Here is a 25,313-nt window from a genome sequence, read left to right as displayed (position 1 = left end):
GCAATTTTTGGTCTGGAGGATCCTCCCTCTATATCGGGAAGGAGTAACAATTGAGCGATTCTGTCTCCTTTCGAGATTGAAAAAACTCCTTTTGGACTAGAGCATAAAATTTGAATTTCTGTAGAATGTTGATTATCTACAATTCCAGGGTATACTATTAGACCTTGTAAGATAAGTGCGCCTCGACCCAGTATGAGGCCAACAGTTCCTGGAGGCAAAGGTGTTATGGTCTCTGCAGGAACTGGTTGAACACTCATTTGTGGCATCAGTAAAAAGTCGGAGGCGGCACGCATGTCCACTCTTGTGGAGTGTCCTGAGCTGTGTCTCTGTTGTCCTCCTGGGTTCTGACAAACCGGTTCCCATATCTTTGAGGGCCCTGGACTGAGGGCCCGACACCCCGTTTTTTGGCGTGTCAGCAGCCTGATTATTATCAGTAGTCTGATTGTTGATGGGTGGGAGGAGTCTCCCCTGGACATCTCTCACCGAGCAGCATTGACTAGCTTTATGATATCCTTTGCCACAACGGTTGCAGAGGGTCGGTGTTTCCCCCCTCCTATTTGAATTTTTGCAATCTTTTTTAAAATGTCCAGGTTTGCCACAGTTATAGCAAGTCCTCTGGCTGGTCTTATCAGCAGGACGTTTTTGAGATTGGAGGATAGCAGCCGCTAGGCCCGCATTCGTAAGCGGTCCTCTGAGGTCTCTGCACACTCTGAGCCAATCTTGTAATCCCTTGTTCTTTCTGGGGGCTAGGGCTGCCCTACATTCTTGAGTAGCTTGTTAAAATATCAGCTGTTCAATAAAAGGTTCAACTTGTTCTATATCTCCAAAAATGCGCCCTGTGGCCTCCGTCATTCTGGCCACAAAATTTGAAAATGACTCTTAAGGTCCTTGTACAATCTTTGTAAGCTGCCTATTGGCCTCTCCTTTAAGAGATAATGCCTTCCAGGCCTTAATGGCCGTTTGAGAAATTTGAACATAAGCTCCCCAATGATAATTTGTTTGGTCCGCGGTAAAGCATCCTTGGCCTGTCAACAGATCAAAGGTCCAATCTCTCTGTTCAGGGGTAAGAGCATAGGCATTTGCTCGAGCTTGTGTTTGGGCAGCCTCAAACCAGAGGGCTCTCCATTCCATGTATTGACCCATATTTGGGAGGGCGGCCTTTGCCACCATTTGCCAATCAACAGGAGTTAAAGCATTATTGGCAAGTCTATCTAATTGCACCAAAGTAAAATTTGCATTAACTCCATATTTGCGGACTGATTCAGCTAATTCTTTTAATTGATTGTAATCTACAGGCACATGCACTCATCCTCCATTTTCTGTTTCGAAAACAGGAAAGGACATTTTAATCTTTTTTCTAATCTTATCTGGCACAAAAGAAAAATTTGGAGATCGTGCCTCGTAAGGCGGAGGTGCAGTAGGCACTGTTCGAGGATGGGAGGTGCGAGGGAGTTTTTTATTTATCCCTCGCTCATCTGGATAGTATCTCTCCTCCTCATATTTGGCCGCTTCTTCATCTATTTCAGCCTCCTCCTCTGAATCAAGAGTCTCTGCGTCAAAGGTACCGGGGCTGGAGCTCTCAGAACTGTTGAGGTTCAGTGCTTTTAGCTCCTTTACAGGATAGAGTCCATGTGGTCTTTCCCCTAGAGGATTAAACGGGGGGCTGGATTCTTTAGGGGGTTGCACTCCTTTTTTTGGAGGGTCCTTAGCTTTTTTGTTTTTATGGGTATCCTTTTTCTTGCGCGCACCCAACCTCTCACTGCATTCAGTTTCTGACATGCTGTCCTGAACTTCCTCGAGGGCGACCTGTCCTTCATCAACCGCCCTTTTGCAATTATCATCTTCTAAGCAGTTCTTAACAAGTTTCCAGATTGCCTTGGTGCCCAATCTCAAGTCATTGTTCGCTAGGTGGCGATCAAGATCTTTGCCTAACTTATTCCATGATGCAACCGTGAGGGATCCTGAACATGCGTACCAGGGAGCCACCCGATCCACCTCTTTTACAAAGTTCTTAAGGGTTCTGTGTGCTATCTTAATGTCCCGTTGTTTTAAGACTGCCTCGAGTGTGGTTATAACCGATTGTGTGGATCCCATGGCGGTTGCAGCTTATTTACGTCTGCCTTATGGCCACCGAGTAAAACAAAAGTAAAATTACCGCGCCGGAGGCTTATCTACGTCCGTTTTATAGGCTGCGTTCTACCCACTCTGAGAGGCTTCTCTGCTGCTCCTTTATCTACAGGAGACTTATAACAGGGTTTTAGGAGGTCTTGCCGCTCATGTACCTCGGTCTCATAGACACCCTCCAAATTTAACAATAGCCACCGCAAAAACAAATGAACAAGAGAAGTGCAACCATAACAGTAAATATCACAGCAAGGATCGGCCCAAAAATTTCAGAGACATGCATACCTCTCTGAACTTACCTTTACCTGCAGTTCTGAATCCTCCTTGAAATCAAGGGGTCTCCGAAGGTGCTGACGATGTTGTGGTCAATATTTCCGGGTTTTGGCACCAGATGTGGCTCGCGCTATTGTCTTGCCAGCAAGAACTACGCAGCACACACAGGATCCTTCTGCAGTAAAGCTTTAATGCATCTTGAGAGGGATAGCATAAGCTTACAGCAAGTAGAAACGGAGACCCCAAATGGCAGATACCCATCCCTTATATAGGAAACTGTCCTCCGCCTAGGATGTGTCAGTCCCTGATTGGCTGTTGCTCATCACCCCATATGATGCCCCGGGCTGGGTTCGTGATGACGGTTGCCCAATGGTTTTAATGGTCATAACGGTTTACCAGTTTTGAGGGTGGAAGCCAGTGCCATGGCAACCAAACCCCGGCTCTCCACAGTGGAGAGTGGGGAACACTCCTCCACTGCTGGTTTGAATTTAAACTTGTACAACGACTCTGGAAATCAATCTGCTGTTTGCTCAGACATCTAGGAATAGCACTTTCTCAGGAATCAGCTATCCACCTCTAGGAATATATCCAAAAGTGGCTCAAGTACACAATAAGGAAATTTACTCAACCACGTTTGTTACAGCTTTATTTATCATAGGCAGAACCTGAAAACAACCCAAATGCCCTCCCCAACTTAAGAATGGATACAGAAATTGTGGTACATCTACACAATGGAATATTACTCAGCAATAAAAAACAAGGAAAACATGAAATTTGCAGGTAAATGGTGGGAACTGGAAAAGGTCATCCTGAGTGATCTATCTCAGAAGCACAAAGACACACATAGTATATACTCACTCATATAAACATATCATACAGGATAAACCTACTAAAATATGTACACCTAAAGAAACGAATCAATGAGGAGATCCCTGACTTAAATGCTCAATCCCCATCCCCCTGTAAAAAGAGGATGGACATCAGAAAAAGGAGAAAACAGGGAACAAGTTTTGAGCCTGCCACAGATTATCAAAGCAGTTCCTGAGGCTTATGACCAACTGTTGGACATGGAATCTAATGAAAGAAGTGAGAAATAATAACATCTGCAAAGGACAGGAGCTCTGCAAGTAGAGCTACAAAACAAAACAAAACAAAACAAAAAAATTAGCACATTTGTCTTCCTGAGACTTATACTCCAACCAAGTAACATGCATGCACATAACCTAGAACCACTGCACAGATATAGCCCATGGTAGTTCAGTGTTCATAGCGGATCCATATTAATGGAAAAAGGGACTGCCCCTGACATGATATTATTGACCTGCTCTTTGAATTCCACACCCTGATTTTGGAGCAGCTTTAACAGGCCACAGAGGAAGACAATGCAGCCACTCCTTATGAGATCTGATAGACAAGGATGAGTAGGAAGGAGAGGAAGACATCCCCTATCAGTGAACTTGGGAAAAGACATTAGTGGACAAGGGGGAGGAAGCTGGGGTTGGGAGTAAAGGTGGGATGTGTTTGTGGTGGGATAAAAAGTGGATAAAGTATAATTAATAAAAATAAAAATTATTAAAAAATATAGTTACTTTTGGAGTTATTTTATAGAAGGGTATGCTTAGAGGTTGACAGCCAATAAAAGTGACCAGACAGAAGAGAGAGTCTCTGTCTCTTTGTCTAGGTCACATTATATCTTTGTTTTTTCAGTCTTGGTCTCTCTATTTCTGAAGCTACCTATCTCTAGCTCTTTCTCTCTCTGTCTCTCTCAGTCTCCATCTCTCTGCCTGATGCTTGTGGTTTATTGAGAGGACCCACCTGAGTCATAGCATCGGTGGCAGCTGGATAATTACTAGTTTGTGACTAAGATTCTCTCTTACATAATAAGCTTTCAAAAGTATATCTTACAAAGTCAAACCCTGCTCTCCATTAGCAGAATCTCTTCTCCATGTTAAAGATCATTGTAAAAGTTGTCAACATATGATTTTTATTGATTATGTGGAAATTTCATATAACATACATTATACTCATTTTCCATTGCTCCCAGGATCTAATTCCTACCATGTGCCACACTAATTTTTTTAATACACTAATTCAAGTGTGTGTTGTTCATATACTAATTGGAACACGATCAGATTCTCAGTGTCATGTCATTAAAGAAAATGGAATTCATCTGTGCTGCACCCTGATAACACTACGAAGAAGAAGCCCTCAGTCTTGAAGATCTCTATACTACATCACCTTGATCACAGTTTCTCTTATGTATTTATTCGTTATGATTTGTTCACATTGTATCCCCTCTGCTGCCCTGTATCTCTTCTCCTTCCAGTACCACCCCCTCTTCTACCCCTAGGCCCTTTCTCTACTTCCCTGATAGGTGAGGTCCTCCTCACCCTTTTAACTGAACTTAGCTTATAATGTCTCATCAAGGCTGACTGCATATCTTCCTCTGTGGGTTGATTCTCAGGGCATTGATCTCTTTCTGTCCTCAAATCCCTTTAATTATGACACTCTTCTTGCCTCCTCTCCTGCAGGCTTCCCAGAGCTCTGAGGTAAGGAAGAATTCCATAAAAAAAATGCCATTTATACCTGGGTGCCATTTAAGGTCTACCTGTCTCCATAATATCGGACTGTGTGTCTCTGTATGCATTTTAGTTACTTTACCCAAAATGATTATTCCTAGTTCCAAACATAGCTGAATAATTCTCTGTAACAAAAAAAAATTCCACATTTTCCCCAAAGGAGAGTGTCAGTCCTGTGTTTTAAAACATGGAATTTGCTGGAGAAAACAGGGAACAAGGTCAAAGCCTGCAACAGTAGGCCTCTGAAAGGCTCTGCCCTACAGACTATCAAAGCAAATGCCAACTATCAAAGACGCATGGCCAACTGTTGGAAAGAGTGCATGGAATCTAATGAAAGAAGGGGGAATAGTAAGATCTGGAGAGGAAAGGAACTCTACAAGAAGAGCAACAGAACCAAAAAATCTGAGCACAGAATTCACTCCTGAGGCCCATACTCTGACTAAGTACCATGCATGGAAATAACATAGAGCCTCTGCACAGATGTAGCCCATGGCAGTTTAGTGTCCTATGGGGTTCCATAGTCATGAGAACAGGCTGTGCTTTTAGGATGATATACCAGAGAAAGTTACCAGACAGAATGGTGTCTCTGTCACTAGGTATCTGTCACTTTATGTCTTTGTTTCTGTTGGTCTCTGTCTCTTTAGCTCTCTGTGTCTACATTAGTCTCCCTCACTCTTCTTGCTTCTTGTGGTTCTTCATGAAAAGCTCTCAGTTTTCTTGAAGGACTACAACAAGATGACTGCTTGCTGATGAGACATCATGGATGAACTCTGTAAAAATATAAGCAATGTCCAAATTAAATGCTTTTTCTTCAATGGTGTGCCCTACGGAGCATTTTCTCAGTAAACATTTAACTGAAGTAGGGACATATCCGTGCATTTAACAAATAATAATGGAATCTGTGAAAATGTGAAACTCAAGTCAAGGACATTTGACTTAAATAATGAACACTTGAAATAAATATATGGTGCTCTCTTTAACAGCACATATACTAAAATTGGAACAATACTGAGAAGTTCATGGCCCATGTGTAAGTATGATATGCAAATCCATGAAGCATTCCATATTTTTTGGAGAAGTTAAAGAAAACACAAATAGAGGGAATTGTGAAGTGAAAGAACTTAGGGAAGAAAACAGGGACTAGAAAGCTAAGCATAACTAATATACTACAAGAGATGAAAGAAAGAACCTCAGGTGTGGATGATACAATGGAAGAAATCATTGTATCTGTTAAAGAAAATGTTAAATCTCAAAAATTCCTAACACACCCCATTCAACAAATGCAAGACAACATAAAAACACAAAACCTAAGAATAATAGGAATAGCGGACAAAGAAGATTCCCTCCTCCAAAGGCCAGAAAATATTTTCAACAAAATCCTTGAAAAAAACTTCCCCAACTTAAAGGAGAGGCAAATAAGAATACAAGAGGTCTACAGAACACCCAACAAATTAGTTCAGAAAAAAACTTTCTGCAACATAATATTCAAAACAGTAAATATACAGAACAAAGAAAAAAATACTAAAAGCTGCAAGGGAAAAAGCCCAAGTAACATAAAATGGATAACTCATCAGAATCTGACCTGACTTCTCAACAGCATCTATGAAAGCCAGAAGAACCTGGAAAAACATCATGCAGGCCCTAAGAGAACACAGATGTCAGCCCAGGATATTATACCCAGCAAAACTCTCAGTCCTCATAGATGGAGAAAACAAGATATTAAATGACAGAAACAAATTTCAACAATACCTACACACAAATCCATTGTTATAGAAGACACTAGAAGGAAAAATACAACCCAGGAAAACTAGAAACTTAAAAAAAAAAACAGGAAATAATTACTACAGTAAAACGAAAAGTAACCAAGCACACAAACTTGCTACCACAGCCAACATCAAATTCAAAGGATCTAAGAGCCACTGGTCATTAATCTCTCTCAACATCAACAGACTCAATTCTCCAGTAAAAAGACACAGACTGACAGAATGGATGCATAAACAAGACCTAGCAATCTGTTGCACAGAGAAACACACCTAAGTCACAAAGACAAATATTACCTCAGTTTAAAGGGCTGGAAGATGGCTTTCCAAGCAAATGGACCCAAGAAGTAAACAAGAGTAGCCATTCCAATGACTTACAAAATGACTTTTAACCAAAATTAATAAAAAGAGATAGGGAAGGACATATTTCGTACTCATCAAGAGAAAATTCCACCAGGAGACTTCACAATCCTGAACATTTGTGCCCCCAATATAAGGGCACCCACATTGGTTAAAGAAACATTGATAAAATTTATACACACATAGATCTCCATACATTAATAGTGGGAGATTCAAAACCCCACTCTCAACAAAGGAAAGGTCAACAAAACAGAAATTAAACAAAGAAACAATGACTCTAACAGAGGTCATGAATCAGATGGACCTACAGACATTTACAGATCATTACACCCAAACACAAAAGAATTTACCTTCTCAGCATCTCATGTAACCTTCTCCAAAATAGACCATATGGTTAGTCACAAAGTGAGCAACAACACATACAAGAAGATTGAAATATTACCTTTTATCTTATCTGATCACCATGGAATAAAGGTGGAAATTAACAACAGAAATAACAAAAAGCCTACATACACTTTGAAACTGAACAACTTGCTACTAAATGACAACTGGGTAAAGAAAGAAATAAAGAAGGAAATTAAAATCTTCCTAGAATTCCATGAAAATGAAGACACAGCATCCCCAATCTCATGGCACACAATGAAAGATGTGCTAAGAGGAAGGTTCATACCACTAAGTGCCTTCAGGAAGAAATGTGAGACATATCATTTAAGAAACTTAATGGCTCACCTAAAAACCTTAGGAAAAAAAAAGAAGCAGAAACACCAAAATTGTAGACAGTAGTAGAGAGCTGGAAATAATTAAAACAGGGCTATTTAGAAACAAATAAAATAATCCAAAGAATCAATGAAACTAAGAATTGGTTCTTTGAGAAAATAAACAAGATAGACAAACACTTAGCCAAACTAACTAAAAGGCACAGAGACACCATCCAAATCAACAAAATCAGAAAAGAAAAGGGGACATAACTGCAGACACTGAGGAAATTCAAATAATCACTAGGACTTACTTCAAAAACTGTATGCCACAAAATTTGAAAATCTAAGTTAAATGATCAATTTTCTTGATTGATTCCACTTACTATAACTGAATCAAGACCAGGTAAGTCAATTAAATAATCTTATATTACCAAAGGAAATAGAAGCACTCATCAAAATCTTCAATCCAAAAAAAGGCCTGGACCAGAAGTTTTCAAAACAGAATTCTACTACACTTTCAAATAAGACCTAACTCATCCTCTCTTCAAACTATTCCACAAAATAGAAACCCAAGGAATACTATTAAACTCATTCTATGAAGCCACAGTCACCTTGGTACTCAAGCCTCACAAAGACCCAACAAAGAAAGAGAATTTCAGGCCAATCACTCTTATGAACATTGATGCAAAAATACTCAAGAAAATACTGGCAAACTGAGTACAAAAAACATCAAAGCTATCATCCACTATGACCAAGTAGGTATGCAGGGATGGTTCATTATAAAGAAATCCATATTAACAAACAAAAAAAAAATCATGATAATCTCCTTCATTGGTGAAAAAGAATTGGACAAAAAACAACATCCATTCATGTTTAAAGCATTGGAAATATCAGGATACAAGACACATATCTAAACATAGTAAAGGCAATATACAGCATGCCTACAGCCAATATGAAATTAAATGGAAAGAAACTTAAAGCAATACCACTGATGTCAGGGACAAGGCCACACTGCTTTCTCCATATCTCTTTCAACATAGTTCTGGAAGTTCTTGCTAGAGCAATAAGACACTTGAAGGAGATCAAGGGGATAAAAATAGGACAGGAAGAAGTCAAAGTATCACCATTTTCAGATGATATGATAGTATACCTGAGTGACCCCCAAAATTCTACCAGGGAGCTCCTAGAGCTGATAAGCACCTTCAGCAAAGTTTCAGGATACAAAATTAACTAAAAAACTCAGTAGTCAGGCTGTATACATATGACAAAAGGGCTGTGAAAGAAATTAGGGAATCAACACCCTTACCAAAAGCCACAAATGACATAATGTACCATGGTGTAACCCTAACCAAGCAAGTCAATACTTGTATGTAAAAAATTTCAGGACTCTGAAGAAAGAATTAGAAAAGATAACAGAAAATGGAAATACCTCCCATGCTCATACCTTGGCAGGATTAACATAGTAAAAATGGCCATCTTATCAAAACCAATCTACAGATTCAATACAATTCCCATCAAATTACCAACGCAATTCTTTACAAAAAAAATTGAAAGAAAAAGTCACAACTTCATACATAAAAACATGAAACCCGGAATTGCTAAAACAACCTTCTACAATAATAGAGCTTCTGCAGGTATTTCCATTCCTGATCTCGAGCTGTACTATAGAGCAACAGTAATAAAAACTGCATGGTACTTTCATAGGAACAGAATGATGGATCAATGGAACCAAATAGAAGACCCAGAAATAAATGCACACACTTAAGGACATCTGAGTTTTGACAAAGATGTCAAAACTATACATTGGAAAATTAAGATAGCATCTTCAACAAATGGTGCTGGTCTAACTAAAAGTCTACAGGTAGAAAATGCAAATAGATCCATACTTATCACCCTTCACAAACTTAAACTCCAAGTGGATCAAAGACCTCAACATAAAAACAGACACATTAAATTGGTTAGAAGAAAAAGTGGGGAAAAGCCTTGAACTCATTGGTACAGGAGACAACTTCCTGAACACACAACAACAGCACAGGCTCTAAGAGCAACAATCAGTAAATGGGACCTCATGAAAGTGAAAAGTTTCTGTACAGCAAAGTACACAGTCATCAAAACAAAATGAATGTCTACAGATAAGGAAAGAATCTTCACCAAGTGTCTATGTGACATAGGGCTAATATCCAGTATATATAAAGAACTAAAGAAGTTGAAAAGCAACAAATCAAATAATCCAATTAAACAATGGGGAACAGAGCTAAACAGAAGTCTTGATAGAAGAATATTGAATGGCAGAGAAACACTGAAAGAAATGCTCAATGTTAATAGACATCAGGGAATTGCAAATCAAAGGACCCTGAGATTTCTCTTTAGAACCATCAGAATGTCAAAGATAAAAATAATAAAATAAAAAAAAACCTCATTCATGTGACAACATATGCTGGAGAGGTTGTAGAATAGGGGAACCCTCCTCCACTGCAGGTAGGAATGTGAACTTGTATAACCACTCTGGAAATCAATCTAGTGCTTTCTCAGATAACTAGGAATAGCACTTCTCAAGATCCAGCTATACAACTCCTAGGAATATATCCAAAGGAGGCTCAAGTACACAATAAAGATAGTTGCTCAACAATGTTTGTAGCAGCTTTATTTGGATACAGAAATTGTGGTACATCTACACAATGGAATATTACTCAGCAATAAAAAACAAGGAAATCATAAAAATTGCCGGTAAATGGTGGGATCTGGAAAGGATCATCCTGAGTGAGCTATCCTAGAAGGAGAAAGACACAGTTTATATTCACTGATATAGACATATGATATAGGATAAACCTACTAATATCTGTACACCTAAAGAAATCAAGAGGGAGGACTATGTCTAAAATGTTCAATCCCCATCCCAAAAGACAAAGAAAATGGACATCAAAAGAAGTAGAAAATAGGGAACAAGTTAAGTGCCTGACACCGAGGAAAGGAGCTCCATAAGGAGAGCAATAGTACCAAAATATCTCAGCACAGGGATCTTTCCTGAGACTCATACTCTAACCAAGTACCATGCATGGAAATAATCTAGTACCCTTGTGCAGACATAGCCCATGGCAATTCAGTGACCAGATACATTCCATAGTAATGGGAACAGGGGCTGCCTCTGACATGAACTGCTTGGCCTGCTCATTGGAAGCTCACCCTGATGGGGGAACAGCCTTAGCAGGCCACAGGGGAAGACAATGCAGCTGCTTCTGGTGAGATCTGATAGACTAGGATGAGTAGGAAGAAGTTCTCCCCTATCAGTAGACTTGGGGAGGGACATGTGTGGGAAAATCAAAGGGAAGGTGGGGTTTAGAGCAGAGAGGTAATATTATGGGGGTATAAAAAGTGAATAAAATATAATTGATAAACCTGAATAAAAATATTAAAAAAAATCCTTTTGAAGTTATATTATTGGACAGCGCACTTTGAGGTTGATATGCCAATGATAGTGACCAAAGTGCTGGAGTCTCTGTGTCTCAGTCTCTGTCAGTTTGTATCTTTATTTCTCTCAGTCTCAGTCTCTCTATTTCTGAATCTCTATCTCTAGCTTTCTCTCTCTGTCTCTTTCAGTCTCCCTTTCTCTGACTTCCACTTGTGGTTCTGTATGAAAAGCTTTTGTTTTTGAGAAAGGACTTCAAACAATGACTGACTGCTTACTAGCATGACATCCTTCCTGGATGGTCTCTGTAAAAAATGTAAGGTTCCAATTGAATGGCTTATTTTCAAAGATTTGCCTTGGTCAGGAGCATTTTTCTAGGAAATATTTCCATGATAGAGGACATGTCTGTGCATTTAACAAATTAGAATAGAATCTGTGATTATGTTAAAGTCACATGTCAAGGACACATGACATTCATTAATGACCACTTGAAAGAAATATGTGATGATAGTGAACAAAATGCTGGAGTCTCTGTCTCTCAGTCTTTCCTGAGACTCATATTCTAACCAAGTACCATGCATGGAGATAATCTAGTACCCTTGCGTAGACATAGCCCATGGCAACTCAGTGACCAAATAGATTCCATAGTAATGGGAACAGGGACTGTCTGTGACATGAGCTGATTGGCCTGCTCGTTGAAAGCTCACCCTGTTGGAGGAACAGCCTTAGCAGGCCTAGCAGTCTTAGCAGAGACTGAGAGACAGAGACTCCAGCACTTTGGTCACTATCATTGGTATATCAACCTCAAAGTGCGCTGTCCAATAATATAACTTCAAAAGGAATTATTTTTTAATATTTTATTCAGGTTTATCAATTATATTTTATTCATTTTTTATACCCCCATAACCTTACCTCTCTGTTCTTTTCTTAAACTAAGAGTTTTGGACACAGGAACTGTCATCACTATGTTGTGGGCTTTCAGTAGCCCAGATTGAGGCATGTAGGAATGTTCAACCTTTCTAATGAGCAAGCTGTCCACTTGGTCCTTTTAATAACTGGCTCCTGAAACTCTTACTGGCTTTCACCTGTTTCATGACATCATTCTTTCTCTCACCCAATCAGCACCTGATAGTTTCTTGAGGTTTCCATGGAGATGAGAAAACAAACTTTCCTCAGTGTCAAGTATCTCTGATCCTGTGCACTTGTACTTTTTCTTTTGAAACCCAACAAGCCTTTATCTCATCCCTTTATCCACATTACACCCCTTACTCCTGTTTACCTCTGTGACATTGTCAGGTAGGAAATCAAACTTTAATGTTTATTGAATTGGACAGCTTCCTAAGAATTGAAGCTTTAAAGTAATGTGGGATTAAAGGGAATGTACCTAATGAAATGGTGTTCTCTTGGATCTGAAAATTCCTAGGTTGTGACTTTGAACTGAGCAGTTACTTGTGTACTCACTAAATAGACCTTCACATTCTTATTGATATGTTAGGTTGTCATGGTGTAGGGTTCCTTGAGGCATTGAGACTTTAAGAGCAGGAAAAAGAGAAGGAAATAAGACATTTGCTGGCACTGGTTTGCCTGAAACAGAGAAAATTGATGAGTGTAAATGATCTGAGTAAATAAATAAATAAATAAATCAACTATTTCACAGCTGGTGCTCTTCCACACTAGATTTGACAACCCTCAATAAGCAGGGTTGCCTTGGCTGACCTTCCTGGATAGGGAGCTGTGACATACATATTAGTCAGTGAAGAAACCTCCTAGTCCTGGAATTTACAGTTAAAACAGAGAAAAGGGTCCCTGTTCTAAGCCTAGGACACAAGAGTAGCTGTGTTTCATACTTAGGCCCTCCAGACAAATCCTCTAAAAGTAGTGTTATTGCCAGGACTGCTTCTTCAGAGATTCCACCTGATTCCTCATGGAGTCCGAGGTAGCTGCCTAACCACTAATTCATGGCTAGGATTCTCTGCTACATAATGAGCTCCTGGAATGCATGCCTTACAGAGTCAAACTCTGCTCACCTTTACCAGAATATTTTCTCCATGTTAAAAGTCATTGGAAAAGTATTTAATCATATTAATGAAGAAGGAAGCATCTCTGTGGATGTAAGAACATGACCCTAACTATCAGTTGAGGGCAGAGAGCAACATTTTAATAACAACATTCTGGGTTTTTAGAAAAATTTTTGTAGGATACCCTGGTCTCTGAACTCAATTAACTGCCACCCAATTACCCTGTTTAAGACTTGTGGTACACTTTGGTTACAACAGACGACCTATTGGAAATTTAAACCTCACTATTAGGAAACCTCCTAATAAGTGAATACATGCCATATTTGTCTGTCTGCATGTATTTACTTCATTCAGGATGATTGTTCCTGGTTTCACACATTTGTCTGAAAGTATCATGATGTCATTTTCTTAGTTAAATAATATTCCATTATAGAAATATCCCATATTTTCCCCTAAGGAGATTGTCAGTCCTGTTCTTTACTCCTTAGAAATTGCTGGGACTCTAACCATTGTATTGAATGACAAACTATCAGGATAAGTATATTCTTTTAGGCTAGAAGTCCCTTCATCTTCTCCCACTTCCTGGTGATTTGAATTACAATTTCTCATTGAAGCTCATCTATATACATTTTTAGTGCCCAGTGAGGAATTGTCTGAGAAGGGTTAGGAGGTATGGCCTTGTTAGATAATATAATTCCTTTTGGAGTTTTATTATAGGAGGGGGTGCTTTGAGCTTGATATGCCAATGAAAATGACCAGACAGAATGGAGTCTTTGTTGTCTTGTTCTCTGTCACTTCACATTTTTGTTTCTGTGGGTCTTGGTCTCTCTCTTTCTGAATTTGTGTCTCTAGCTGTTTCCCCTTCATCATGCTGCTTGTGGTTCAGTATGAAAAGCTCTCAGTTCTTCTGGAGGACTACAAGAAGATTACTGCTTGCTGACTTGAAATTATGGATGATCTCTGTAAAAATATAAGCAAGGTCCCAATTAAACACTTTTTGTTCAAAGAGTTGCCTTTATCAAGGCACATTTTCCCAGTAAGTAATTCACCAACTGAGGACACATCTGTTCATGTAAAAACAATAATGGAATCTGGATAATGTGAAAGTCACATATCAAGGACATGTAAATTTCATTTTTTTCTTTCTTTTCTTTTTTTAATTACACTTTATTCATTTTGTGTCCCCCCATAAGCCCCTCCCTCCTTCCCTCCCGATCCCATCCTTCCTCTCCTTTCTGCATGAATGCCCCTCCCCAAGTCCACTAATAAGGGAGGTTCTCCTCTCCTTTCTGATCTTAGTCTATCAATTCTCATCAAAAGTGGCTGCATTGTCCTCTACTGTGGCCTGGTAAGGCTGCTCCCCCCTCAGGGGGAGGTGATCAAAGAGCAGGCCAATCAGATTATGTCAGAGGCTGTCCCTCTTCCCATTACTAGGTAACCCACTTGGACACTGACCTGCCATCTGTGCAGAGGTTCTAAGTTATCTTCATGAATAGTTTTTGGTTGGAGTATGAGTCTCTGGGAAGATCCCTGTGTTCAAATTATCTTGTTCTGTTGCTCTCCTTGTGGAGTTCCTCTCCTCCCCAGCTCTTACTATTTCCCACTTCTTACATAAAATTCCATTCACTCTGCCCAACAGTTGGCCATCAGGTTCAGCATCTGCTTTGATAGTCTGCAGGGCAGAGGCTTTCAGAGGCCCTGTGTGGTAGGTTCCTAGTTTGTTTCCTTTTTTCTTTTTCTGGCTTTCAGAGGCCCTCTGTAGCAGGTTTCTAGGTTGTTTCCTGTTTTCTTCTTCTTCTGATGTCCATCCTTTTTGCTTTTCAGGTGGGGATTGAAAATTTTAGTTAGGGTCCTCTCTCTTGCTTGGTTTCTTTAGATGCATGGATTTTAATGGGTTTGTCCGACGTTGTATGTCTATATGAGTGAGTATATACCATGTGTGTCTTTGCTTCTGGGACAACTCACTCAGGATGATCCTTTCCAGGTCCCACCATTTACCTGTAAATTTCATGATTTCCTTATTTTTCATTGCTGAGTAATACTCCATTGTGTAGATGTACCACAATTTCTGCATCCATTCTTCAATTGAGGGGCATCTAGGTGGTTTCCAGGTTCTGGCTATTACAAATAAAGCTGCTACAAACATGGTTGAGCAAATGTCCTTTTTGTGTACTTGAGCCTCTTTTGGATATATGCCTAGGAGTGGATGGATCTTGAGGAAGCGCTATTCCTAGTTGTCTGAGAAAGCGCCAGATTGATTTCCAGAGTGGTTGTACAAGTTTACATTCCCACCAGCAGTGGAGAAGGGTTCCCCTTTCTCCACAACCTCTCCAGCATGTGTTGTCAATTGAGTTTTTGATCTTGGCCATTCTGATGGGTGTAAGGTGAAATCTCAGTGTTGTTTTGATTTGTATTTCCCTAATGGCTAATGAGGTTGAGCATTTCTTTAAGTGCTTCTCTGCCATTCAACATTCCTCTGTTGAGAATTCTCTTTTTAGTTCTGTTCCCTATTTTTCGGTTCCATTGATCCACCATTCTGTTTCTATGCCAGTACCATGCAGTTTTTAAAACTGTTGCTCTATAGTACAACTTGAGATCAGGGATGGAGATACCTCCAGAAGATCTTTTATTGTAGAGGATTGTTTTAGCAATTCTGGGTTTCTTGTTATTCCATATGAAGTTGAGAATTTTTCTTTCCAGGTCTGTAAAGAATTGTGCTGGTAATTTGATGGGAATTGCATTGAATCTGTAGATGGCCATTTTTACTATGTTAATATTGCCAAGCCATGAGCATGGGAGATCTTTCCATATTCTCCTATCTTCTAATTATTTCTTCAGAGACTTGAAATTGTTTTTCATACAAGTGTTTGACTTCCTTCGTTAGGGTTACTCCGAGGTACCTTATGTCATTTGTGGCTATTGTGAAGGGTGCTGTTTCCCTAATTTCTTCCTCAGCCCTTTTGTCTTTTGTATACAGGAGGGCTACTGATTTTTTGATGAACATTAGAAAGCAATATGTGACATTTTTCCTGAATGAGGAGTCTTGGACACAGAAACTGTCATCTCTGGGTTGTGTCTTTTAAGCTGCCCAGAATGTGGCATGCAGGACTGCTCATACTTCCTCTCAAGCAGGTTTTCCACTTGGCCTTTAAAATAACTGGTTCTTGAAATTCTTAATGGCTTTTACCTGTTTCATGACATCATTCTGCCACCCTGCCAATCAGTATATGAGTGAATCTTGAGGTTTCAATGGAGATGAGTAAACAAAGTTTCCTCATTGTCAAGTATCTCTGATCCTGTGTACTCGTGACTTTTTCTTCTGAAACCAAACAAGTCTTTATGTCATCCTGTCATGCATATCCCACACCTTTACTCCTGTTTACCTCAATGGCATGTCAGGAAGAAATTAAATTTTAAATGGTTATTTAATTGGACCACTTCCTAAGTAGGGAAGGCTCAAAGTGATGTGAGATTTCTCATACTGTGGTCATGGTAAGTAATTCACTGACTGAGGACATATCTGTGCATTTAACAAATAATAATGCAATCTGCGATAATGGGAAACTCACATGTCAAGTATACATGATTTTTTTAATGACCACTTGAAAGAAATATGTGACATTTTTGCTGAACTAAGAGTCTTACACACAGTAACTGTCATCTCTGGGTTTTGTGTTTTCAGCTGCACAGATTGAGGCATGTAGGGCTGCTCAGCCTTTCTATCAAGCAGGCTGTCCCCTCGGCCATTTTAATAACTGGCTCCTGAAACTGTTACTTGCTTCCACCTTTTACATGGCATCATTCTCTTTTTTAGTCAATTAGCACTGGAAAGAATCTTGAAGTTTCCATGGAGATGGGTAAATAACTTACCTCAGTGTCCAGTACATCTGATACAGTTCACACTTGACACTTTCTTGTGAAACACACCAAGCCTTTATCTCATTCCTTTATCCAGATCCCACACTTTTACTCCTGTTTACCTCTGTGGCAATGTCAGGTAGAAAATGAATCTTTAATGTTTATTTAATTGGACAGCTTTCTAAGTATGGAAGCTGCAAAGTGATGTGGGATTAATGGGATGACAATTGGGTCTCACACTATTGTCATGGATCTGAAATTTCCTAGGTTGTAAATTTGAACTGAGCTGTTATTCCTGTACTCACTAAATATACCTTCACATTCTTATTGATATAACAGGCTTACAGGGTCTACAGTTTCCTGAGGTACTGAGTCTTTAAGACCAGGAAGAAGACAATGAAATCAGACAATTCCTGGACTAGTTTGGCTGGAACAGAGAAAATCGGTAAGTGTAAAAGGAGAACTTAGGGCTACAGTAGTGTTGACAACCCTCTATGAACAGAATTGTTTTGGCTGATGTGTCTGGATAGGCAGCTGTGTCCTTCTCTTGGGTCATTGAGTAACCCTCCTGGTCCTGAAGTTTACAGTTCAAACTAGGCTTTCTCGACAGGGAAATGGGTTCCTATTATACGCCTAGGACACAAGACCAGCTCTGCTTTCTCCTGTGGTCCTCCAGAAAATCCCTCTAAAGATACTATTAGTTCTAGGACTTCTTGTTTAGAGAGGTCACCTGGGCTCATGGTGTCTGATGTATCTAGGTAACCACTAATTTTTGGCTAGGATTCTCTGCTACATAATGAGTTCCTGGAAAGCATGCCTTACTCTACTCTCCTTTACTGCAATCTTTTCTCCATGTTAAAAGTCATTGTAAAAGTTGCCAACTCATTATTTTTACAGATTATATTACTTATTATATATATATATTCATATAATATACATTACACTCCTTTTCCATTGCTCCCAGTTTCAAATACCTTTCCATGTGTCTTTAATATACATCAGTTGAAGTATGTGTTGTTCATATACTCATTGGAACATGATCAGAGTCTCATTGCCAAGTCCATTAAACTAAACTGAGTTCATCCCTGCCACACACTGGCATCATCCTAAGAATAAACCGTAAGTCCTGAATGGCTGTATACTTCATCACTGTCTTCACAGTTTTGCTTTTGTATTAATAAAATTTGGTCACTTTGTTTCCCCTCTGCTGCCTCCTCTCTCTTCTTTTTCCCCATCCCACCCCCCTCCTTTTTCTACCCTCATGCCTTTCTAATTACCCCTCTCTATTTGTTCCTAGCTTATCAGGTCTCATCAAGGATGAATGCATCATCTTCCTCTCCAGTCTCATTCTTAGGGTGTTGTTGTCCTTGTGTCCTCAGTTCTGTCTACTTAGAACACTCTTTCTGCCTCCTCTTCTGGAGGCATCCCAGAGCTCTGAGGTGAGGGAGAATTTCATAGTGAAATCCCATTTAGAGCTGGGTGTTTTAAGGTCTCTCCCTGCACAATATCAGACTGTGGGTCTCTTTATGCAATCACATTTGATGCAGAAGGATGCATCTCTGTGGACCCCAAAACACGACACTGATCTATCATTTGAGGGAAGAGAACAACATATATTAATAATGACAGTCTGGGGGTGCTTGAAAATTTCCATAGGATACAGTGACCCCCACATCGAAATAACTGTGACCTAATCTCCCTAGCTTAAGACTGATTTGTTCACAATAGATAGACTAATGAAACTTCATCCCCCACTATTAGGAGACCTCCTAATAAGTGAATGCATACCATATTTTCTTTCTTCATTTTAGTTAACTTCACCCAGGATGTTTTTCCCTGGTTCTGTCCATTTGCCTGAAAATATCATGATGTCATTTTCTTACCTGAATAATACTCCTTTATGGAAATATTCTACATTTTCTCAAAAGGCGATCATCAGTCCTGTTCTATAGAACTTGGAAGTTGCTTGGACTTTAATCATTGTATTTAATGACAAAATATGTCCTTTTAGACTAGATGTCCCTCCAATGAAAGTGACCAGTCTGAATGGAGTTTCTGTCTCATGGTCTCTGTCACCTTCTCTCTTTGTTTCTTTTGGTCTCAGTCTCTTTATTTCTATACCTGTCTATCAAGCTCATTCTACCTTTGTCTCTCACTGTCTCCCTCTCTCTGCCTGCTGATTGTGGTTCAGTATGAAAATCTCTTAGTTCTGCTGTAGGACTACAATAAGATGTGTGCTTGCTGATGTGACATCCTTGATGGTCTCTAAACATGTAAGCAAGGTTCCAGTTATACTCTTTTGGTTCACAGAGTTGCCTTGCTCAGGGAGCATTTTTACAGTAAGTAATTCACTGACTGTGGACATACTTTTCATTGAATAAATAATAATGAAATCTGTGATGATGTGAATGTCACTTGTCAAGGACATGTGACTCAATTAATGATCACTTGAAAGCAATATGTGACATTTTTTCTGAACTAAGATTCTTGGATACAGGAAGTGACATCTCTGGGTTGTGAGCTTTCAGCTGCCCAGACTGAGGCATGTAGGGCAGCTCAGCCTTTCTCTCAAGTTTGTTGATAACTTGGCCCTTTTAATAGGTAGCTCTTGAAACTTCTACTGGCTTTCATTTGTTTCATGACATCTTTCTCCCTCTTATCACGTCAGCACCTGAAAGAATCTTGAGATTTCCAAGGAGATGAGTAATCAAACTTTCCTCAGTGTCAAGTATCTCTGATCCTGTCCCTTGTGACTTTTTCTTGTGGAACCCAATAAGCCTTTATCTCATCCCTTTATTCACATCACAAACCTTTAATCCTGTTTACCTTTGTGACAATATCAGGTAGAAAAATAAACTTTATGTTTTTAATGAACAGCTTCCTAAATAGGGAAGCTTCAATGTGATGTGGGATTCACGAACTGTACAGAATTACACTGTGTTTCTCTACTGTTGTCTTGGATCTGAAAATTCCTAGGTTTTGACTTTCAACTGAGCAGTTACTCCCTTACTTGCTAAATAGACTTCACATTCTTACTTATATAAGAGCCTGGCAGTGTCCAGGGTTCCCTGTGTTATTGAATCTTTAAGATCAAGAAAAAGAGGTGCAAACCAGACAATTCATGGGACTTGTTTGTCTGAAAAAGAGAATAGAGGGGCAATGAAGTATTTGACAGCTGGTGTTATTCCACAATAGTGTTGCCAACCCACTATGGAGAGGGTTGAAGCTGGATGGGCAGCTATGTCCTCCTCAGTGGTCAGTGAGGAACCCTCCTCATTTTAGGGTTTACAGTTCTGGGCCTTCAGGAGAGAGAAATGGATCCATATCATATGCATAGGAAAGAAGAGCATCTGTGTTTTTTCCTCGAGACAGTCACTCTAAAAGTAGTGTTAGTGTAGGACTCCTTGTTCAGAGGTGCCACCTGAGTTCATGGCAACTCCTACTTCATGGCTGAGATTCTCTGTTATGTAATTAGGTCCTGCAAAGCCTACCTTACAAATATAAACTCTGCCCTCTTTTAGCAGATTCTTTTCTCCATGTTAAATATCATTGTAAAAATTAATCATTCTGGGTGAAGTAACTAAAATTCAGAAAGACAAACATGGTATATATTCACTTATTAGGACATCTCCTAATAGTGGCAGATAAAGTTCCAAAAGGCCATCTATCGTGATCGAATCAGTCTTCCACTAGGGGGATTGGGTGGCAGTTAACTGAGTTGTTGAGTGTACCCTATGAACATTTTTGGAGGGGGGCCAAGATGGCAGCGCCTGAAGAACACTGCATCTGAGGAGCTGGCCAACATTTTCCGTACAGCAATCAAGAGACTGAACTATGGGTCCTAAAACAACAGCAATCCTGTTTCCCAGATGAGAGGAAACCCCCTCTCCACACACAGGACACCCAGCCAGAACCCTGAAGTGATCCCAGGTTGCGCAGGCACTAGGTCGCAGGACCAGAGCAACTTGCCTGCATGTCCTGATCACCTTCCCAGGCTGAACGGTGAGCACAAAAACACCAGAGACTGGGAGTCTGAGTCTCAAGAAAAACCCATGGGGAAGGAAAGTAATGCGATTGGCCACAGGTCACCCCGTCTTCCCCTGGAAAAAGTTTTGCAGACTGGCAGGTATGAGCCACCATCACTGAACTGGCCTCCCACTGCCAGCACAGAGAGGGCCTGCACACCAGCTCTCTAGCACAGATAGAGCTGCACAACCTAGTACAACAAAGACTGGGAGTTCCTGCCTGGAGAGTCTCCCACAGGGAAGGAAACAGTACTGACTTGGGCCACCCAGGCTTTACCGGAGAAAGTCTCTCAGAGACTGGCAGGGACGAGATGCCATCACTCATCTGGCCCCAAGCTGGAAGCAGAGAAAGTATTTGGGCACCTAGCTCCTGTAGACTAGCAGGCAGGCATGCTTGCTAACAACCCAGAGACCTGCTTTGTACCAACTATTCATCATAGACAGAACTGTGTGCCCCAGGACAACAGAGACTTAGAGTCACTGTCTGGAGAATCCTCACAGGGAACTAAGCAAAGGGGACAGAATTAGACCACCCAGTATATCCCCAGAAAAGGTCCCGCATACTGGCACAAACCAGGGACCTGCTGTGCACCAAATAGCCTACTGTTATCAGGAGAGCAATACTTACCCGCCACAGATTACTGCTTGGGTACTGGGGAAGAGAGCCCCAACCTCAGACCTACAAAACCCCAGGATCCCAGAGATCAACTCCCAGATACTGCTCAAGGGGCAACCAGTCATCCCTAACAAAACCAACCAAACCATGGGACACACAGGTTGCAGCAGCAGATCACTAAATTCACAGCAAGAAACTGGGCAGCTGTCTCCAGGACTTCTCCTGGTGAAAGGAGAGCACTCTCCACTAACAAAGACCACAGATACCATTCAGGTCTTTACACATCAGGTGAGCAGCAGCAACTCCTGAAAAACACCGCCATCCAGTGAGTGTACCCAAAAACCCGAGGATTCCTTCAGGAAAAATCATCTTCCTGTAAAAGGGATTCTCTCCACCACAGGATTCCAGGAACCACCAGAAACCAACTCCAGAAACCTAAAATAACCCAATGGGTAGAGGCCAGCATAAAAGTTCAACCAACAAAAGATAGAATAATATGGCATCTCCAGAACCCAGTTATCCAGGGACAAATAGCACTAGACACCCCAGCATAATTGAAATGCAAGAAGAGGACCTAACACCTATGATCATGAAGAGGATGAGAGAGGAAACAAATAAAATGTGTAAAGAAATAGAGGAAGATAAAAACAAATAGTTTATGGCTATCCATAAAGAAATAGAGTAAGTTGCAGCCAAACAGTTTTTGTCCTATAGAGAGGAAATGCTTAAATCACTGTATGAAATTAAAAAAAGAGGATTATTCAAACAAACAGCTGAAGGAATTAATGTAAAAACAGGAAAATGCATTCAGACAGGTGAAGGAAATCAACAAAATGGCTCAATACCTGAAGATAGAATTTTGAAAACTGAAAGAAAACACAAATGGAGGAAATTGTGGAAAGAAAAAACTTAGGGAACACACCAGGAGCCACAGAGGTTAGCATAACCAAAAGACTACAAAAGATGGAAGAAAGAATCTCAGATGTGGAAGATACAATGGAAGAAATAGATATATTTGTCAAAGAAAATGTTAAATCTAAAAAATTCCTGACACAGACTGTCAAAGAAACTCAAGACAACATAAAAAGACAAAATCTAAGAATAATAGGTGTAGAGGAAAAAGAAGATTCCCTGCTCCAAAAACCAGAAAATATTTTCAACAAAATCATTGAAGAAAATTTCCCCAACTTTAAGGAAAGGCCAATAAAAATTCAAAAAGCCTACAGAACAATAAATTAAACCAGAAAAGAAAATCCTTCCGCCACATAATAATCAAAAGAGTAAGTTTACAGAACAGAGAAAAGATACTAAGAGCTGCAAGGGAAAAATGTCAAGTAACATATAATGGCAAACCCATTAGAATCACACCTGAATTTTCAACAGAGACTATGAAAGCCAGAAGGGCTGGAACAGATATCATGCAGACCTTAAGAAAACACAGATGTTGAATTCTCCAGTCCAATTACTTAAAATATAGCTCGGCAATTGTTTAGACAGATTTGCAGCACAGGAAAAATTCTCATGTTATATGCTAGTGACTCAAAGTCCAGCATATTTTCATTGACAGTCAAGTTGAGCGATTTGCCATAGGGTATCAATTTGCTCCTGCACGAGGTCAATCCTCTGATTGAACACCATCAAACCTGCTTTTTGTTGAGCATTAATTCCTTTTTGTACATCGAAAGAATGAGCTATATTGCTAAAAGATTATTCAGGGTCTGAGCAGTCTGCACAGTACAACTCATGGCTAATGCTGTGGTGGTAGCTCCAACAGCCACCAATGAGATGGCAGTAACAATGGCAGCTGTAATTCCAAGATCCCTTTTCTGTCTGAAGAGAGTCATAGCGTGAGGGCATCAACGGGCACAGGCACCCAGTGAGGCATGCGAGTAACCAGGGCATACCTAAATTTACTAGCATTCCAGCATTGAGCAAAAAAGCAAGTATCATTACCACAATTACTTGGCTCTATCTGGCTAATAATGAATAAAAATGGGGGATATACACAAACAGGTGTGGGCTTATAGGAAATATTATGAGAAGCCTTAACCTCCTCGTTGGAACATCCTGCATCAGTTCTAGAACTAGCAGTGGTGGTGTCCGAGGTCTGAGTAGGTTCAGGAGACCATTGCCCCCAGGGGCGAGATGTGCTCCATGCCAATGGACTAACTCCATGTTTTCCTCCACTTTTGAAAGTAATTTAAGGTTCTTAAATTATTTTTTCCCTTTTTTAAAAAATTTTTCATCAATTACACTTTATTCATTCTGCATCCCCCCATAAGCCCCTCCCTCCTCCCCTCACAATCCCACTGTCCCTCCTCCCTCTGCTTGCATGCCACTCCCAAAGTCCACTAATAAGGGAGCAGCTGAGAGTGCCCATTGTCACAGTAAATTCTATCAGAGTGGACGCAGGACGAGCCACAGGATTATCATCATGGATTGCTGCAGCCATGAATCATCTGGAGGAATTGGCGGGCATGGGAGCTTTAGCAGGCCTTCTGGTGTTGGTCTCCTTGGTTTGCCTGTGGTATATATGCAAGATTAGAGTCTCACAACAGTGTGATGCAGCCATGATCATTCAGGCCTTTACAGCCATTGAAGCAGGACATTCTCCCCAAGCATGGTTGACTACCATAAAAAGCTAAAATGTTACGCTCAGGATGTGAGGCTAAGCACTGCACTCAGGGTCAGCTGCTTTGGACCCAGAGAAGAGCATGCTTGATTGCATGCAGGTTGATGCCCCAGGTCCCCGCCTCTGAGAAAAAGGTATTGGACAGGTCTGATGCTCTTTGGGTGGATGACACCTAAATGAACATCGGTACAAAGTCCCAATTTATTTCTAATATCAGAGATCAGACCTCTACTCTTGCCTGATGCATCTAAAACAAAAAGGGGGAACTGTAGAGAGCTGCGGAATGCTATGCCTTAAAGATGGAGCTGGTTTCCGCCTTCCACCTTCCCGATGGTGAGTGCTCTCTGTCACAAACAATTCCACATTTGGCTAAGGCTGAGGATCTGGCTTGCTTCCATGTATGTGGACCTATCTGCATTGCCCACATGGCACACTGGGGTTGGCTACCCAGAGGCTATTTAAGCTGTGGGCTGGCTTTCCCCAGGGTCAGATGATTGTTCAAGGTTCCTGAATAAACTGCATTGAAAAGTAAAAAGAAAACACAGATGTCATCCCAGGCTATTATACTCAGCAAAACTCTCAGCCCTCATAAATGGAGAAAAAAAAAGATATTCAATGACAAAAACAAATTCCAACAATACGTAAACCCATATCCAGCGATACAGAAGACACTAGAATGAAAAATACAACCCAAGAAAACTAGCTACTTTCAAGAAAACACAGGAAATAAATAACCTCACTTCAGTAAAACCAAAAGCAACCAAACAAACAACCTTATGACCACAGCCAACATCAAAATCAAAGGATCTAACTGCCATTGGTCATTAATCTCTCTCAACATCAATGGACTCAATTCTCCAATAAAAAGACACGCTTAACAGAATGGATGCATAAACAAAACACAGCAATCTGTTGTATACAAGAAACACACCTAAGTCAAAAAGATAGACATTACCTGAGGGTC

At 40.3% G+C, this 25,313-nt stretch overlaps 1 non-coding gene and 1 pseudogene across 1 annotated transcript; one reads left to right on the top strand and one right to left on the bottom strand.

Moving 5' to 3' along the window:
* Nucleotides 1-265: 265 nt before the first annotated feature.
* Nucleotides 266-2,094, bottom strand: LOC132651572 (igE-binding protein-like; annotated as a pseudogene).
* Nucleotides 2,095-5,943: 3,849 nt separating this feature from the next.
* LOC132651622 (U6 spliceosomal RNA) lies at nt 5,944-6,047 on the top strand. The gene has a single exon (XR_009589208.1). It is a non-coding gene; the product is annotated as a U6 spliceosomal RNA (small nuclear RNA).
* The last annotated feature ends 19,266 nt before the right edge of the window (nt 6,048-25,313 follow it).

The sequence above is a fragment of the Meriones unguiculatus genome (genome assembly GCF_030254825.1).
Source record: "Meriones unguiculatus strain TT.TT164.6M chromosome Y unlocalized genomic scaffold, Bangor_MerUng_6.1 ChrY_unordered_Scaffold_23, whole genome shotgun sequence".
NCBI lineage: Eukaryota > Metazoa > Chordata > Mammalia > Rodentia > Muridae > Meriones > Meriones unguiculatus.
This window is presented reverse-complemented; position numbering and strand designations above follow the sequence as displayed.